Here is a 17,998-nt window from a genome sequence, read left to right as displayed (position 1 = left end):
AAAATTTGGCTTCGTACTCTACGGCGTCGTAAAATTAAACCAATTTTCATTTCACTTTTTCACCCTCAATCTAACGCTTCAGAGAGATGGATGAAGGAAATCAATAAATTGTGTCGTCTTTATTGTCATCAGAATCACAGAACTTGGGATCAGTATCTTCATATTTTTCAGAACATTCTGAATGAACTTCCTAACGACTCAACTTCTTTACCGCCTATACTGATATTAAAAAACAAAGCACCGACAAATCGCATTTCTGAAATCGTTCCTTTACCGCCGACACGGAAACTGCGGCATTCTGAAGTTGTCAACCTGGCTCTACAAAATATTGCATCTGCGGCTGCTAGAAGAGAGAAATCAGCTAAGCATCCTGGTCGTTTAAAAATCTTGTCAGTTGGTCAGAAGGTGTTAATTAAGTCTCATCGATTGTCTCACAAAGGAAAAGGCCTGTGTCGGAAATTTTTTCTGCTTTATAACTGTCCATATAGAATTCGCAAAATTGTTCATGATAACACAGTCGAAGTAGAAACTCTTAAATCTCGACGCTTTAAGGGAATACATCATATATCAAACGTTAAAATTTTTGTGGAATGATATACTTTTGAAAAATTTTTGTAGAATGACATACTTGTGAGAAACTAACAGCTACATGTAAACATGCGGAGAGTACAAGGATACCGCGCTGTGTTTTGGCGGCGGCATATACTCAAAGCAACAGTCAAGTCTGCGCGCTGCACAAGGCAGTCGTTGACCGCAAACAATCACTTCCTACGTCACGCGCCTACAGCTGATCGAGCGCTCAGTGCGAATGCACTGACAGCCGTAAACAAATACACAGTCTTTCTCCGAATAAAATCAGTATAAAGCTATAGTGACTTGATGAATTCTGTTATTAACATTCAGTATTTTTCAGGATACGGTTCTATAAGATATTTAAGAACTTCAGGTAAATTCTGTGCGTGTCCGACGTTAAGACGACTTCCTATCAAGAAAATTTCAGGAAAAATGTCATTTCGAAGAAGAAAGTAATAAACTAAAAAGGTAATTATTAATTGAGTTTATTTTTCAGGTAACATATTTCCACTTAGGTACGTACTTTAGACGTAATTTGCTGCTCGCGATTACGTGATTCATACTTTGTGCTAATTACATGTTCAATGAAATTACTTGTGAAGCGACGTGCTTGCGTACGTTAACTGATTTTGACAATGATTATTAATGAACTGGATTGTTACTTGTGTATATTATACATCGCTTGGCTGCACTGCTTTTTCACTGATGTCATATTTTTAATTATGTGCCTGCTGTGCCTATTTATTTAAATTATAATTGTCACCTGATTAATTGTGCTGATGTGGTTAGGTATGTAAGTTATACTTTGTGATTTATCTGCTTGCGCCTTCATGTTTACTTATTAAGATACGATGCTAATGACCTGTTTAGTACGTAAGATATATGTTTACTGCTATGCGTATGGATTGCACATTTACACATTTCTGCTTGTTGTCATAAGTATACTTTAATTTGGTATATAGCAATGCTGATGTACAGTGTACAAACATAGAGTTTAGGTTACACTATGGTACTAGTTACAGATTGTTCGCTTGGCAGAGCCTCGTTGTAAGAATTGTGCTGCATCCACTTGTTGACATTCTGTTCACTACTGGTATATTTACTCGCTATTGCTTGCCTTGCTTACGCTCAGTGCCTTATATTTCTAAGATAAGAAAATGAACTGCTATAATTCGACGAACGACATTAGTACAAGAAACTTCATAGAAGTCACATGAGCTGGAGGTTTTATGAAAGCTGTATAAATGTATGCCAATAGGAAGGAAGCTAACGACATGACATACCAACACAGTTATTACACTGCATTTTTCGTGAGCAATTGAAATAGGAAGTGACACTTGACACAAGAAATACTCCACATGTTTGCTTCTGTTTGCCATAATTCTTGAAGTGGTGTACACACTGTGAAATATTAGGATCATTCACACTCCGTAATCGTACTTAATTACTGAGAGTTATTCGAACTAAGTCTGTTAGAGGTCATGTATGCATTCTTGTTTATAATTCATAATGAGTAGAAGATTTTGGTCAGATGGATTACACAGAGGTTGTGTGTTGACAGTGTGTCTTCGGATTGTATGGGATGAGGAGGTTTGCATTAGGATTTTATCTGTACTCGATCGAGGAGACTGACTAGAGGAAAGAGTTGTTATGGAAGTGAAATGATACTGGCAATAAGGTTTATATGTATCGACGTATTGAAGAGGTATTATGGAGGTATTGTGATTATATGAAGTTGATTGGAGTTATGGTGTATAAGAGGTAAAATAAGTGAGGTGCATATTTTTTTTTTTTTTGGTCTATATGGAACAAGGAGGATGAAGATAGCAGACTAGAACACTAAAATGGAAGGAAGATTGTCTACACACACTTTGTTAAATCACTAAGCAGTATGTATTTTTTTTTTGGAGAGAGGAAGTTACATATCTTGGCACACTGACAGTTGTTCAGCAACCGTACATTTTGATCTGGCTTGGCAAACATTGGTCTTGACATGATGACTATGACGTTGACTTAACTATTATTGACTGTTATACATTGCTGTAACTACTACTTGATACACATGATGAACATGAAATTTTGACAGAAGTGGATTCACACAGTTAACACTATTCAATTACACAGTAGTACTTAATGTGGATGAAAGATGAGTGAGTGTGTTTTGTGTGTTTTCCTTTCCTAATCCTACCCACCTATCTCCTAAATATTATTTTATTTGTTTGTAGTGGCTTGCACTGACACCCATAAATATTATAGGTTTACTGATGTTTGTGTATTTGTAATAGTAATATGACAATTATCTGATATCATTTGTGTGTTTGTTATGATTTGTATGTTTAGTGTAAGAGCATTGTAAAAGCATTTGTATGTGTATTCAAACTATTGTTCATGCTTGAACTGTCTGATCAGTGATAGTAAATATTATGGACTGTTACTTGTACTTTTTCTACATGATTGGTGTCAATAGGACATGTTTAATTTCTGCTTATAAACTCGGAGGAACAGTGTGATCAGTGATAGTGAATATGATGGACTGCTCTCTGCACCTACTCAACATTGCTGGGTGCCACTGATGGACTGCTTCTACTGAAATGATGTCACCTGTTGGAGTCTGCACCTACTCCACAATGCTGGGTGCCACAGATGGAGCTACTTCTATGGAAATGATGTCATCTGTCGGTGTCTGCACCTACTCAACAATGCTGGGTGCCATTGATGAACTGCTTCTACTGAGAAATGTGACTTGTAGCTGTGTGTACCTCTTCAACATTGCTGAGTACCACAAATGGAACTGCTTCTACTGAAATGATGTTACTTCTTGCTGTCTGTACCTCTTCAACATTGCTGGGTACCACAAATGGAACTGCTTCTACTGAAATGATATTACTTCTTGCTGTCTGTACCTCTTCAACATTGCTGGGTGCCACTGATGGACTGCTTCTACTGAAATGATGTCACCTGTTGGAGTCTGCACCTGTTCCACAATGCTGGGTGCCACTGATGGACTGCTTCTACTGAAATGATGTCACCTGTTGGAGTCTGCACCTACTCAACATTGCTGGGTGCCACTGATGGACTGCTTCTACTGAAATGATGTCACCTGATGGTGTCTGCACCTACTCAACATTGCTGGGTGCTACTGCTGGAACTGTCAACCACTTGTTATGAAAACATTTTATGTGAATATTTGTATAAACTGATTTTTTGTGTATTACTGTTTGTGAAAAGTTATAAGACTCTTACCTGCTCATATTCGTCATTGCTGACGCTATCGATTGAATTGTTTAACCACATGATATTTGTGTAAACTATTAAGTAAAGTCATATGTATGAAAGAATTTGCATTCCTTGCTGTATTTTATATATTAGGCTATTGTAAGGTCAGTGCAAAGCCAAAATTTTATCTAGTTATATGATACTTACGTTTTAATATTATCTTTTATTTTTGTCTGTATTTTTTTTGACGAATTTGGTGGTATTTTCACCACCAATGCTGGCAAAAATACCATCAAATTCTAGCCCGTGGAGGAAGGGCATATGAAAGGTGGCTACACTGAGCCACAGCGCCAGAAATCGCGCCAGAGAGTATTGTTCCGCCGCCTCCACTGGCAGTGATTATTGAGACGCAGTGACAGGCAGTTCTCGCCGAGAAGTTGTGGTGGACACTGCTTGTAGCTGAAGTCAGAGTGAGATGCGGTAGTGGAGAGTGTTGTTCCATGTTTATGCAGTTATTTGATGGGAGAGATAGCAGATGTTGTTCCAATGGAGATATTGTAATGATCTGAGTGCTTTTCGTCAATATAAATTAAGGTAACTAACTACTGTTCTTTATTTTCTTATTATTTGTGTGTCCTGAATAATGCTTCATTACAGGTTCAGTCAACAAAGCATCTGGTGTGTGTTCGTGTATTAGAGTGTAATTCTGGGTTTCTTGCACAATTATAGTATTTCTAATTTTCTTTTATCACGTCAGTATAAATGATATTTAAAAATTCTTGTCCTGTTGAAGAAGAACCGTGCCAGATGTGCGTTGAGTCATACTACCACATACAGAACAGCTACACTTGTGCTTTGTTGGTTTCGTAGGTTTTATAGTTGCTGGGGACTTAATTAATTAATTGTATTAACTGAAATTTTCATTTCATTCTTTGTGGTTGTTACATGCAGTCAGATTGCGTACAAGAACTAGTCAGGGCCAGCCGTTTACGAAACAGCGTAATCGGACATACAGCGACAGAAAATTAAAAAGTATTTGCATTGCATTCTTATATCTTTATTATAATTAAGCCCCCATGCACCTTCCCCCCTTCTCTCTGTTAATCTGCTCCTCCCCCTTTGTCCATGTGCTCCTTCCCCTCTGTCGGTGTACTCCACCCCCTCTAATCCCACCTCTTCCTTCCCCCTATCTGTGCCCATCTCGTCCTCCCACTCACTGTGTGTCCATTTCCTCCTTTCACTCTTCACGTTATCACGCTAACCCCAATAGGAGGCTGGTCGTTCTTACCCTTACAGTAATTCTTTCCATATTGTTACTAATATATACGATAAATTTGGTTGAAATCGTTCCAACCGTTTAGGATGAGTTTTAACCCGTGGCTTTACAAATGTCGACTATATTTTACATGTATTTAACATAGATCACACTTATACACTCCTGGAAATTGAAATAAGAACACCGTGAATTCATTGTCCCAGGAAGGGGAAACTTTATTGACACATTCCTGGGGTCAGATACATCACATGATCACACTGACAGAACCACAGGCACATAGACACAGGCAACAGAGCATGCACAATGTCGGCACTAGTACAGTGTATATCCACCTTTCGCAGCAATGCAGGCTGCTATTCTCCCATGGAGACGATCGTAGAGATGCTGGATGTAGTCCTGTGGAACGGCTTGCCATGCCATTTCCACCTGGCGCCTCAGTTGGACCAGCGTTCGTGCTGGACGTGCAGACCGCGTGAGACGACGCTTCATCCAGTCCCAAACATGCTCAATGGGGGACAGATCCGGAGATCTTGCTGGCCAGGGTAGTTGACTTACACCTTCTAGAGCACGTTGGGTGGCACGGGATACATGCGGACGTGCATTGTCCTGTTGGAACAGCAAGTTCCCTTGCCGGTCTTGGAATGGTAGAACGATGGGTTCGATGACGGTTTGGATGTACCGTGCACTATTCAGTGTCCCCTCGACGATCACCAGTGGTGTACGGCCAGTGTAGGAGATCGCTCCCCACACCATGATGCCGGGTGTTGGCCCTGTGTGCCTCGGTCGTATGCAGTCCTGATTGTGGCGCTCACCTGCACGACGCCAAACACGCATACGACCATCATTGGCACCAAGGCAGAAGCGACTCTCATCGCTGAAGACGACACGTCTCCATTCGTCCCTCCATTCACGCCTGTCGCGACACCACTGGAGGCGGGCTGCACGATGTTGGGGCGTGAGCGGAAGACGGCCTAACGGTGTGCGGGACCGTAGCCCAGCTTCATGGAGACGGTTGCGAATGGTCCTCGCCGATACCCCAGGAGCAACAGTGTCCCTAATTTGCTGGGAAGTGGCGGTGCGGTCCCCTACGGCACTGCGTAGGATCCTACGGTCTTGGCGTGCATCCGTGCGTCGCTGCGGTCCGGTCCTAGGTCGACGGGCACGTGCACCTTCCGCCGACCACTGGCGACAACATCGATGTACTGTGGAGACCTCACGCCCCACGTGTTGAGCAGTTCGGCGGTACGTCCACCCGGCCTCCCGCATGCCCACTATACGCCCTCGCTCAAAGTCCGTCAACTGCACATACGGTTCACGTCCACGCTGTCGCGGCATGCTACCAGTGTTAAAGACTGCGATGGAGCTCCGTATGCCACGGCAAACTGGCTGACACTGACGGCGGCGGTGCACAAATGCTGCGCAGCTAGCGCCATTCGACGGCCAACACCGCGGTTCCTGGTGTGTTCACTGTGCCGTGCGCGTGATCATTGCTTGTACAGCCCTCTCGCAGTGTCCGGAGCAAGTATGGTGGGTCTGACCCACCGGTGTCAATGTGTTCTTTTTTCCATTTCCAGGAGTGTGTGTAGGCGTATTTCACATATATCTCGTGTGTATTTTGCCCTGCATTTCCATTTTTATTCAGCTCTATATTTACAACGTCGTATCTCTTGAACTATGTACTGTACCATGATATAATTTTGCAGTAAGATTCAGTGGCATATGTGGCTAATGTCTGAGAAATGTGTTGTGAGTAAAGTTAGTTGTAAAGAAATAATAAATTAAAACGTCCTGCACGATGCGGCAGTTTTTCACTCATCTCTGTATTTGACTATGAACTACGAGGTGCATTCAGGTTCTAAGGCCTCCGATTTTTTTTCTCCGGACTGGAAAGAGATAGAAACATGCGCATTGTTTTAAAATGAGGCCGCGTTAATTGTCAATACGTCCCAGAGATGGCAGATGGAATTTTATCGCCAGCGGCGAGAATGAGAACTGTTTTAAATACTCAAAATGGCGATTTTTTCCTTACTTGACAGCGTGCAATCATTCGTTTTCAAAAATTTGCGTGGTGTGAAACCAATTGAAATTCATCGACAGTTGAAGGAGACATGTGGTGATGGAGTTATGGATGTGTCGAAAGTGCGTTCGTGGGTGCGACAGTTTAATGAAGGCAGAATATCGTGTGACAACAAACCGAAACAACCTCGGGCTCGCACTAGCCAGTCTGACGACATGATCGAGAAAGTGGAGAGAATTGTTTTGGGGGATCGCCGAATGACTGTTGAACAGATCGCCTCCAGAGTTGACGTTTCTGTGAGTTCTGTGCACACAATCCTGCATGACGACCTGAAAATGGGAAAAGTGTCATCCAGGTGGGTGCCACGAATGCTGACAGACGACCACATGGCTGCCCGTTTGGCATGTTGCCAAGCAATGTTGACGCGCAACGACAGCATGAATGGGACTTCCTTTTCGTCGGTTATGACAATGGATGAGACGTGGATGCCATTTTTCAATCCAGAAACAAAGCGCCAGTCAGCTCAATGGAAGCACACAGATTCACCGCCACCAAAAAAATTTCGGGTAACCGCCAGTGCTGAAAAAATGATGGTGTCCATGTTCTGGGACAGCGAGGGCGTAATCCTTACCCATTGCGTTCCAAAGGGCACTACGGTAACAGGTGCATCCTACGAAAATGTTTTGAAGAACAAATTCCTTCCTGCACTGCAACAAAAATGTCCGGGAAGGGCTGCGCGTGTGCTGTTTGACCAAGACAACGCACTCGCACATCGAACTAGTACGAGGTGCATTTAAGTTCTAAGGCCTTCGATTTTTTTTCTAATTAACTACTCACCCGAAATCGATGAAACTGGCGTTACTTCTCGACGTAATCGCCCTGCAGACGTACACATTTTTCACAACGCTGACGCCATGATTCCATGGCAGCGGCGAAGGCTTCTTTAGGAGTCTGTTTTGACCACTGGAAAATCGCTGAGGCAATAGCAGCACGGCTGGTGAATGTGCGGCCACGGAGAGTGTATTTCATTGCTGGAAAAAGCCAAAAGTCACTAGGAGCCAGGTCAGGTGAGTAGGGAGCATGAGGAATCACTTCAAAGTTGTTTTCACGAAGAAACTGTGGCGTAACGTTAGCTCGATGTGCGGGTGCGTTATCTTGGTGAAACAGCACACGCGCAGCCCTTCCCGGACGTTTTTGTTGCAGTGCAGGAAGGAAGTTGTTCTTCAAAACATTTTCGTAGGATGCACCTGTTACCGTAGTGCCCTTTGGAACGCAATGGGTAAGGATTACGCCCTCGCTGTCCCAGAACATGGACACCATCATTTTTTCAGCACTGGCGGTTACCCGAATTTTTTTTGGGGGCTGTGAATCTGTGTGCTTCCATTGAGCTGTCTGGCGCTTGGTTTCTGGATTGAAAAATGGCATCCACGTCGCATCCATTGTCACAACCGACGAAAAGAAAGTCCCAGTCATGCTGTCGTTGCGCGTCAACATTGCTTGGCAACATGCCAAACGGGCAGCCATGTGGTCGTCCGTCAGCATTCGTGGCACCCACCTGGATGACACTTTTCGCATTTTCAGGTCGTCATGCAGGACTGTGTGCGCAGAACCCACAGAAATGCCAACTCAGGAGGCAATCTGTTCAACAATCATTCGGCGATCCCCCAAAACAATTCTCTCCACTTTCTCGATCATGTCGTCGGACCGGCTTGTGCGAGCCCGAGGTTGTTTCGGTTTGTTGTCACACGATGTACTGCCTTCATGAAACTGTCGCACCCACGAACGCACTTTCGACACATCCATAACTCCATCACCACATGTCTCCTTCAACTGTCGATGAATTTCAATTGGTTTCACACCGCGCAAATTCAGAAAACGAATGATTGTACGCTGTTCAAGTAAGAAAAAGTCCCCATTCTAAGTATTTAAAACAGTTCTCATTCTCGCCGCTGGCGGTAAAATTCCATCTGCCGTACGGTGCTGCCATCTCTGGGACGTATTGACAATGAACGCAGCCTCATTTTAAAACAATGCGCATGTTTCTATCTCTTTCCAGTCCGGAGAAAAAAAATCGGAGGCCTTAGAACTTGAATGCACCTCGTATATGTCATACAACGATATAACTTGTATGATACACTCAGTTCTGTATGTGGATACTGTCTGTGACATGTGTCTCGAATAGAGGTAGAGAAAAGAAGCAACAAATTAAAACGTTATGTTTCACATCGCTGTTTTACTAATGAACAGTAAAAATATAGTAGGTGACATACTTTTTCCCTTTCATCATTTTGTCGAGATCGGCCGCGAGAAATAGTTAAAGTTTGAAGAATAATGTGAAGCTTGTTGCAAGTCTGTAAATGCTCTCAGTCTCAAATACCGGATTAATATAGCCTGGCTACTTGCCGTCATGAGCTACACTGCTCTTGTACCCCCACCCCCATTCTTTGAGCGATAGTTGGTTCTTCCAACCACGGCGATGATTTACCGAGAGTCATGTGTGTATATACTTGCTTGTTTCATTATCCTCTGCTCATGCCTTTAATTTGTACCTACAATGGTCAGATACCCTGTATTTTGCAATAATTCACAATTGGTTCGTTAAATATTCAGAGGACCGCACGATGCCGACTGGCTGCTATCTTTTCATCTGCCGTATGGCGTAGTTTGGATGTGGTATGGTGAGAGAAGTGGTTAGCACAATTCTTTCTACAGCTTGAAACTGCCACTTCTTATCCTAGTAGTTCTTTAACTGACATCTAGAGGTTCATTGTACACTGCTCTTAACCTCCCACAAAGCAATAATCCCTGGCAGTACCGAGAATTGAACCGGAATCCTTCGCATGACAGCCAGATGCACTGACTATACGACTATGGAGGCAGATGTACAATCATTTAGCTTAGAAATGTTATTAATACGAAGGTCGACCATGAAATTTTAGCCGGCCGCTGTGGCCGAGCGGTTCTAGGCGCTTCAGTCCTGAACCATGCTGCTGCTACGGTCGCAGGTTCGAATCCTGCCTCGGGCATGGATGTGTGTGATGTCCTAGGTTAGTCAGGTTTAAGTAGTTCTAAATGTAGGGGACTGATGACCTCAGATGTTAAGTCCCTTAGTGCTTAGAGCCATTTGAACCATGAAATTTTAATTATCAGCTTACAAAATAACGTTTGTTAATTAACTTTTTTGCAATTCTTTTGCAACATGTTTCCTGCTCTTCAAGCAGGTCATCTGGCAGCAACTTTTCTCATCTTTAACATTGAAGTGACGCAGATTCTGGCTTAGTAAGCAATTTCTTCATTTTCTTCGTCGACCATCTCACAAAATGTGATTAACAATGATCTGAGAGGTGTAGTCTCTTGGAGTTGATGGACTCGCGCTCCATGGGTTGTCCTTACTGTTTTACCGACCTTCACGGAAACGAGGAGACCACTGTGATACTGTGCTATGATCCCCTGCGCTATTCCGACACTAAACTAAACTCTGTCCCAACAGGCCTTAAAGGCCCAACGGTACCTCCCTCAAAGCGATGTATATTTCCGTTGGGTTCTTTCCACGCAGGGATTAGATTTTGATTTGAGGACGCTGGTCACTTTGTGTAATCCGTCCTGCCTCGGCTTCAGCTTCCATTTCAAAACTGAATTACTTTAGATACTGCCACATGAATCAGTAAACACATATGTGACCGTCATGTCTTAAGTCTCGCTCAAAGATGACATGAATTTCAACTTGATCATGCCGCCGTACCGGTTGTTTGCGCACAATGTGCAGGACATTTGAAATGACCCTCGTGCTATAGATTTGCACCGGGATTTGGTATAGCCTGTCCATACGGAGTCCGAGATAAACATTGATTGCCCCCACCCCCCAGCAATGGCCTAATTTTAGTTAGCACACAAGTGTGTGAGAGACAGCAAAGGACTTGGAAGAGCAGTTGAATCGAATGGACAGTGTCCTGACAAGAGGATGTAAGACATCAACAAAAGCAAATCGAAGATAATGGAATCTAGTCGAATTACCGGTAAATCAAATTATGCTGAGGAAATCAGATTACGAAACGATAACTTAAGGTAATAGATGAGTTTTGCTATTTAGGAGGAAAAATAACTGATGATGGTCCAAGTAGGGAGGATATAAAATGTAGACTGGCAACGGCAAGAAAAGCGTTTCTGAAGAAGAGAAATTTGTTAAAATCGAGTAACCGACTGTGTCTCCTTGTCGGAGTGAAGGAGAAGACAGCAGTTCATAGCCAGTATGGAGGAAGAACGGAAAAATCGGTTGTGGCAAGACAGAGCAGAGTACAAAGTGACGTGCGTTTTTGTGAGCTATGTTTGCTATTACCAAGCAGTAGTTGTTGTTGGATTTGGCCGACTATATTACAGTGTGGCGGTGTGCGCCAGGCTATGTGAGGTCAGCTTGCTTCAGTTTGTTGTTTCATGAAAGCACGCAGAGGCCCTGAGGAATCTGATTGTGCCACAACTATAGTCAAGTGTTTTGCTTGGTGTGGTCGTGGTAGCATAGAGTGTAGTGCTTTGATTGAGCAGCTGCAGATACAGGGACACCGTTGTTCAGCTATAGTGTACTATCAATAAGTTATTGCTAAAGCTTACATGAATTTTCTCTTACTGTGTCTGTGCTGGTCTACATCATCTTGGGGCTGATATAGTAGTTGTAGCTCTGTGCGGCTGCGTTGACTTCATGGGCTAGGCGTTGGTAGCAATATATTGTAGATAATTATTGTGAGTCACTGCTTTATCGTAGTTTATGTTAGTGCTCCCTTTGAAACTTATTACCTGGCAGATGCTATTTGTTATTTTGTTTGGTACCCGCTTTTTAATGTTAATCACAGACTGAAATAAAATGTTTTATTTTGGAGTGGAGTGCTCTTGTATGTCATTCTCGGCCCAAGCAAAATCATTTTACCTATACATGGCGATTCACCTGCCCCTACCGTTGTTGTTTTATGCAGCCCGCAATTTTATAACTAGCCTTCAAAACCAGGCGTGAGATTTTCATACTGTCCCGCTCGCTACTCGCTAACTACTAGTCCTAAAGAAAAAACGAGCAGCTCTTTTTTTATAGGAAATTTGATGGATTCTAATTTTGTACTGGGACATGTTTTCCCTGGAGGTCACCGTTTTCAAGTTATTCAAGGAAGAAAGTACGAAAATGACCTTCAAACGCACCTCTGAAGCATAGTCAGCCGCTTCGTTAACATTACTAATTCAAACCTGCCCATGAGTGTAATGAACGACAAATGAATGTTGTAAACGTTACGCTTAAATTAATTACGTTGACAATTCATTTCGAATTTAACCCTTTCACTAATAGTAGTTTCGTAGCAGGAGGCCTGGCGAAGACAAAAGTGTAAGTTCACATAATTGTTGGTTAAAATTTACACAATGGGCAATTTTACAATTTATAAGCGTTAGAGACCACTCATTGAAGACAAAAAAGGTTTAATTTTGGAAATAATTCTTGCTGCCGCGAATGTTTGTAGTGTGCTAGCAGGGAGTGCCATGAAAAACATATTACAAATCCAGACCAGTGCGGTCTGAATGTCTGAGTGAGGGTGTGGTGGAAGTTCTCTTTTATATTTTTTTCTTGAACAAATCGAAAACTACGTCGTCATCTTATTGAATTTTTGTTGGGGCGGCGTACTGTTTCTATCTCTTGTATCATTAAATCCCTGATGTTATTTATAATTCATGAATTTCAGTTGAATGCAAAGGCTTGATATTCGTACGCGGTCAGGTGTTTAACATACTATTAAGTAAAGGAAATATTAGTCATAAGCCGAAGTTCGCGCAACCCCATCCAAAGCCCACTACACCTAACTTCTGCACCACGGAATACTGGGAACAGAGAGCGACAAAGAACGAAGACGATTTGAAATTATCACACGATACATGATGGCTGGTATGGTAACGTCAAAAAAGTTATAAAAAGCATGATCCCTTGTGCCCAGCGGGCTATCCATTCGATCGCTTCCGCCTGTGTTAACTTCTCTTGTAGAGTTATAGGCTTAAGGCAGGTGGCGTTACACAATTTATATGACCTCAGATTTCGAAGCATAGTAATTGCTAAGTGCACGGTTAATTAACAAACGTAAATACTAGACTGAATAATTAGTAGCATCGCATTGGTACCGTATTAACAGAGCTGTGCCCTACACTTTACCCATCGATAAACGCCAATGTATCCATGGTAACGGCTGCAGTGTCACTGTTGACTCCATAACGTTAGCAGCAGTAACAGTATTAACGATTTTATTTCACTTTTTATGTAGATTGCATCCGAGTCGCCGTTCAGAAAAGAAGTGAGGCCGAACAGTGAAGGGGTTCAGCGAGGTAACATTTCCTCGTCGTCTCGGATACATACACTGGATAATTTGTATTGACAAATCTACGAACTCTTATGAAGTCAGTTTCCCTCTTTTTCACAATCGCGGCTTGTAAATACATGTACATTGCCTCTACTAATTTGCAAAGTGTCATACTGCAAAAGTCACTCACAAAATCAGAAATCGTGCAGAACTCTTTAGTTTTGTTTATTTTTCCAGTACATGAAAATTCACAGACTGTACTCCCCCCCTCTCATAGTCATTCACTTCCTCTTTCTCTCTCTCTCTCTCTCACCCTATTTCTCTCTGTGCATGCATTCGCATTTGTATGTGTGTGTGTGTGTGTGTGTGTGTGTGTGTGTGTGTGTGTGTGTGTGTGCGTGTCGGTGTCGATTCAATAGCAATGGCAGTCTTAAACATAGAAAGGTATGTGGAGAGAAGGTTAACGTTGGACGTATTGGCGATCTTGAGGTTTTTGGCTAAAAAGCATAGTTTATTAATGATGAAGCACAATGGCCATACCTTTGTTACAAGAACTACGCAGGTATTTTCCTGAAGTAATAGCTCTGTTGTTTTTCTCCCATTATTACAATGATTTGCAACCTTTATTACTTTCGTGTATCATTCATCATCATCAGCTGCTGAATCCAGTTCTACTCAAGCAGGTTTAGATTATAATCTTTGTCCAGTCTCACGATGTGTACAAATTCTTTATGTCAAGCTGATCCCTGAATCACAGGTAATCTTAGTATTGCATCCAAACCATTCATGGAACATTTTCGTGACGCAATTACTCCCACATCCCTTGAACGTATCCAGTTAGCCCATCAGAGAACAGTAAAATATGGTTTAAAATATGGTAGTGCTGTACGATGAGTGTATAAACTGGGTAGAAAAGACTTCCACAGCAAGCAGAAAATATTTCTCTTGTCTACATCATCATCATCATCATTTAAGACTGATTATGCCTTTCAGCGTTCAGTCTGGAGCATAGCCCCCCTTATACAGTTCCTCCATGATCCCCTATTCAGTGCTAACATTGGTGCCTCTTCTGATGTTAAACCTATTACTTCAAAATCATTCTTAACCGAATCCAGGTACCTTCTCCTCGGTCTGCCCCGAGTCCTCCTACCCTCTACTGCTGAATCCATGAGTCTCTTGGGTAACCTTGCTTCTCCCATGCGTGTAACATGACCCCACCATCTAAGCCTGTTCGCCCTGACTGCTACATCTATAGAGTTCATTCCCAGTTTTTCTTTGATTTCCTTATTGTGGACACCCTCCTGCCATTGTTCCCATTTACTAGTACCTGCAATCATCCTAGCTACTTTCATATCCGTAACCTCAACCTTGTTGATAAGGTAACCTGAATCCACCCAGCTTTCGCTCCCATACAACAAAGTTGGTCGAAAGATTGAACGGTGCACAGATAACTTAGTCTTGGTACTGACTTCCTTCTTGCAGAAGAGAGTAGATCGTAGCTGAGCGCTCACTCCATTAGCTTTGCTACACCTCGCTTCCAGTTCTTTCACTATGTTGCCATCCTGTGAGAATATGCATCCTAAGTACTTGAAACCGTCCACCTGTTCTAACTTTGTTCCTCCTATTTGGCACTCAATCCGTTTACATTTCTTTCCCACTGACATTACTTTCGTTTTGGAGATGCTAATCTTCATACCATAGTCCTTACATTTCTGATCTAGCTCTGAAATATTACTTTGCAAACTTTCAATCGAATCTGCCATCACAACTAAGTCATCCGCATATGCAAGACTGCTTATTTTGTGTTCACATATGTTAATCTCACCTAGCCAGTCTATTGTTTTCAACATATGATCCATAAATAATATGAACAACAGTGGAGACAGGTTGCAGCCTTGTCTTACCCCTGAAACTACTCTGAACCATGAACTCAATTTACCGTCAACTCTAACTGCTGCCTGACTATCCATGTAAAGACCTTTAATTGCTTGCAAAAGTTTGCCTCCTATTCCATAATCTTGTAGAACAGACAATAACTTCCTCCTAGGAACCCGGTCATATGCCTTTTCTAGATCTATAAAGCATAGATACAATTCCCGTTTCCACTCATAACACTTCTCCATTATTTGCCGTAAGCTAAAGATCTGGTCCTGACAACCTCTAAGAAGCCTAAACCCACACTGATTTTCATCCAATTGGTCCTCAACTAATACTCGCACTTTCCTTTCAACAATACCTGAGAAGATTTTACCCACAACGCTGATTAAAGAGATACCTCTGTAGTTGCTACAATCTTTTCTGTTTGCATGTCTACATGTAATTAAAAACCTTAGGAAAATATTTCCACCTAAAATGACACAAAATATCTTCCAGTCACTAGTTTTCATAATCTGTGTTTCCCTGATGTAGTTAAGCAAGGTACAAAGAGCAAACATTTCTGACGACTCAAGCTAGCAATGAGTACTTGTAAACTAAACGTGTTTATGATTCGGTTGTTTGACCATGTCATCCTCCCTTACTCTCAGTTAGAGCGGACGTGAGACGATAAGATACGAGCTAATCCGGTATCCATATTCTTCACTTGTTTCTTAGTCACTAGTGTCTCTCGTATTTTTTCTCATGTGTGAGAAACCTACCATCATTCCATATAACTGCAATACGAGGTTTGATACGTCCAGTACGTTGGATGGACTGACTCACAGCTGTAAATTTTTCTCCGTTGCCTTCTCCAGTTCAGATATATGGAGTAAACTTCACGTTATCCAATCAGCGTGACCTTCTCCTACCAATCCAAAAGTCCTGCGTCGTGGGTTTGATACAACCCACTGCTTGGACTTCGAATAAAAGACCATCAGCTATGGTGGTCGAAGACTTTCGGTAGGAAATGTCAGAATTATCTGTCAAATTGTCTTTTCAAAACCGAGGAGAGGAGCGGATAGCCAAATTGAACTAACAGCTGATTTATGTTACACTATCAACAGCCCAAATAAATTAATAGATAAAACTTTTCCAGACATTGTTCAAAATTACTCCCTTGGATTATTTGAAAGAATTATTTTCGCAGTAAGAAATGAAGTAGCTGACAATATGAATTTAATAATTAAAAAAAAAGAAATATTCGCGAACAATTATCGAAAAAATTAATTGAAGCAAAAATATCTAAAAAAAATGACGAATTAAAAGAGAATCAGCATTTATTCCGAGGACGCAGCTCATATCTACCGAACTGGCGTTACAACTCAAAATGCTACAATTTCTAGGAAGATTAGCATTTAGAATCAATTTAAATGGGGCACAAAGACAAACGTTAATATGGGTATTAATTTGAAAGAATCATGCTTTGTTCGCGGTCAGTTATATGTAGCTTGCTCTAGGGATAGGAAAAACGAAAAATTTTTGTATCTTCTCACAAAATAACAAGATGACAAATGTAGCTCATAAACATGTATTGTGATGGAATAATTTAATTAAGCATGAAATACAGTGGAAACAAAGCAAAGTTTTCTAAATACAGATGTATTGAGAAAATGATAATTTAGTACAGCTTTATAATTTCTCTATTTAAAGGTCGATTCTTCATACATAACGACTTTCCGCGAGTCGCAGGGTTTTGTATCAGGTGCTACCTTGGTTTCCCTGTTGTGTACTATAGGGGTTGTGCAGTGGCATCTGTTGTGTTTCTGGAGATATGAATGTATGAGTGGTCGCTTTAGATTGTGGTGATCACCAGGACATCTTCCATCTTTTTCGTATCAATGTATATTTCAAGGGAAAACATTCGAAATTTAACAATGTTGTCGATCTTTTATTAATATTTTTGCTTGTTAACAAATGTTTTCGAATGTTCTAAAATATTCTCGAATGCTCGGATTTTACAATGCTCTAGAAAGCTCCTGATTTTTTAAATCTTCTCCAACGTTTTTGAATTTTCCCGATCTTGTATAAAGAAGTGATTAGCAGAATACTTTACTTCAGATTATAGTATTGTTGAATACTCAGTGGGTTTAAGAGTACTGGAGAGTATTTTTGAGCATCCGAGGTCACTTTTTAGCGTGAAATACTAACTTCCGTACGATTTTTTGAATGCTCATTTTTACTATGTCCTTGAATGTTCTCGCGTAATCTCCAATTTTGTAGAAACGAAATGAAAATAAGATCATGCTTAGTGGGTCTTTTTAAGCCAGTAGAAAATAAATATCAGGTAACAGCATGGTATTAATCTCTTCTATTCTTAATCTGATCAGTTCTGGTTTCAGTGTATGTGGATTCCGTTATAGTATAATCATCTTTGTGACTCGGGAAACAATTTAAGAAATATGGACCATTGATATATAAGTAAAATTGTATCAATTCAACAGAACAGAGAATCAAAGTTTAGCACCTGTGACATTAGGTTCCTTTAATTATAGCTTTAAAAACATATATTTACAATTACACTGTTTTGATGTCCAATAAATAAAACAATCAAGCTCCAGTAACCGCATCAGAGTTTGTACTAAATGCAAATGCAGCCACATTTCTAGTGTGGATAACATATTTGTAAACAGTGAAGAAAAACTGTGAAGTCTTAAAGTAAAAAGTGAATGCAACAACTAG

The sequence above is a fragment of the Schistocerca cancellata genome, chromosome 3 (assembly GCF_023864275.1).
Source record: "Schistocerca cancellata isolate TAMUIC-IGC-003103 chromosome 3, iqSchCanc2.1, whole genome shotgun sequence".
Lineage (NCBI taxonomy): Eukaryota > Metazoa > Arthropoda > Insecta > Orthoptera > Acrididae > Schistocerca > Schistocerca cancellata.
This window is presented reverse-complemented; position numbering follows the sequence as displayed.